Genomic DNA, 2,356 nt, shown 5'->3' on the forward strand with positions numbered 1-2,356 from the left:
CTTGATTGTACTCATGAGGAACCTGTACCTTGACCAGGAGGCTGTCATTTGAACAGAACAAAGGGTCACTGCATGGTTTAAAATCAAGACGGGAGTGCCTCAGGGTTTTATCCTTTCCCCACACTTATTCAATCTATATGCTGAGGAAATAATCCAAGAAGCTGGACTATATGAAGAAAAACGTGGCATCAGGATTGGAGGAAGAATCATTAACAACCTGAGATATGCTGTCGATACAACTCTGCTTGCTGAATGTGAGAATGACTTGAGGCATTTACTGATGAAGATTGGAGAATACAGTGTGCAGTATGGATTATATCTCAATATAAAGAAAACAGAAATCCTCACAACTGGACCAATAAGGAGCATCATGATAAATGGAGAAAAGATTGAGGTTGTCAAAGAATTCATGTTGCTTGGTTCTACAGTTGACGCCGGTTGAAGCAGCAGTCAGGAGATTAGACGACATGTAGCACTGGGTAGGTCGGCTGTGAAGGAACTCTTTCAAGTGCTGAGAAGCAAGGATGTCTCCTTGAGGACTAAGGTGCGCCTGACACAAGCCATGATATTTCCAGTTGCCTCGTATGCATGTGAGAGCTGGGCAATGAATAAGGAAGACCGAAGAAGAGTTAATGCTTTTGAGTTGTGGTGCTGGCAAAGAATGCTGAAAGTACCTTGTACTGCTAAAAGAGGTAACAGATCTGTCGAGGAGGAAGTGCAGCCGAAATGCTTCTTGGAAGCAAGAATGGCCAGACTTTGTCTCATCTACTTTGGTCTTGTTGTCAGAAGGGACCATTCCCTGGAGAAGGATGTCATGCTTGGAAGGTGGAGGGTCGACGAAAGAGGGGAAGGCCTTTGACGAGATGGATTGACATGGTTGCTGCGACAATGGACTCATGTATAGCAAGGATCCTGGAGCTGGCATGGGATCGGACAGTGTTTTGTTCTGCTGTGCATGGGGTCGCTCTGAGTCGGAAATGACTCAGTGGCACCTAACAACAACTACTTGACGAGGGATATTATCACGGTCACATTTTGGCTGTCGTGGACTTGTTGTAATTGTCTTCAACTTCAATTTGAATGTGCATATGAGCATTTGATGGTCTCTTCCACAGTCAGCTTCTGGCCTTGTTTAGGCCGACAATACTGAACTTCCCCACCACCTCTTGCTACAGATGTAGTCAATCTGTGTATTTCATCTGGTGATGTCCATGTGTATAGTCATCACTTACATTGTTGTAAAAAGGTATTTACAATGAATAATTCGTTGCTTTGGAAAATTCTGTCATGTGATCTCCTGCGTTATTTCTATCTTCAAGGCCATATTTTCCAACTACCAGTAACTCTTATTGGTTTCCAACTTTTGCATTCTGGTCACCAGTGATAATCAACACATCTTGATTGCATGTTCGGTCAATTTCAGACTGCAGAAATTGTTATAAATCTTCAGTTTCCTTATCTTTGACTTTGGTGGTTGGCGCGTAAATTTGAATAATAGTAGTAGTAATGGGTCTTTCGTGTAGGTGTACGGATATTATCTTTTCACTGATAGCATTGTATTTCAGGACAGATCTTGAAACACTCTCTGTGACACTGAATGCCACATCATTCCTCTTTAATTTGTCATTTCCAGCATTGTAGATCATAGGGTTATCTGATTCAAAATGTCCAAAACTAGTCCATTTCAACTCAGTAATGCCTAGGATTATGGATCCTTATGTGTTTCATTTAATTTTTGACAACTTTCAGTGTTCCTAGATTCATATTTTTTACATTCCATGTTCCAATTATTAATGGATATTTGCATCTATTTCTACTCATTTTCATTCGTGCCACATCAGCCAATGGAGGTCCCAAAAGCTTTACTCTGTCCACATCGTTAAGGTCATCTCTACTTTGAGGAGTCAACTTTTCCCCAGTCAAATTTTGAGTGATTTTTTACTAGATTGGCTCATCTTCTGGCACTGTATCGGACAGTGTTTCATGGGTATTCATAAACTTTTCCATTAATATACCAGACAGTGTTTCACATCTACTTATACAGTTTTCACTGGCCAATTGTTTGAGAATTGGGTGGCCTCTTTCTTCTTCTGAGTCTGTCTTAGCCAGGATCATTCACTGAAACCTGCCCGCCATGTGAAACCCTGCTGTCATCTTGCAACATGGTGTTATAGCCTCTAGTCTCAAAACAATACGTAAGCACCATATGCTGATGAATTGACAGCCAAGTTCATCTCCTTTAGTGGTTCCTAAGCCTTCTACTTGTTGTTGTTATGTGCCGTCGAGTCGGCCCCGACTCATAGCGACCCCTCCTTGGGTTTCCGAGGCAGTATCACTACGGAAGTAGGATTGCCCA

General features: G+C 41.9%; 1 protein-coding gene across 1 annotated transcript in view; it reads left to right on the plus strand.

The window, feature by feature from the left end:
- The window catches only part of PRKDC (protein kinase, DNA-activated, catalytic subunit), a 550,241-nt gene that overhangs the window by 174,026 nt on the left and 373,859 nt on the right, over nucleotides 1-2,356 (plus strand). The gene's annotated exons all lie outside the window — the stretch shown is intronic.

The sequence above is a fragment of the Orycteropus afer genome, unplaced genomic scaffold (assembly GCF_000298275.1).
Source record: "Orycteropus afer afer isolate SDZICR_OR568_19922 unplaced genomic scaffold, OryAfe1.0 scaffold00236, whole genome shotgun sequence".
Classification (NCBI taxonomy): domain Eukaryota; kingdom Metazoa; phylum Chordata; class Mammalia; order Tubulidentata; family Orycteropodidae; genus Orycteropus; species Orycteropus afer.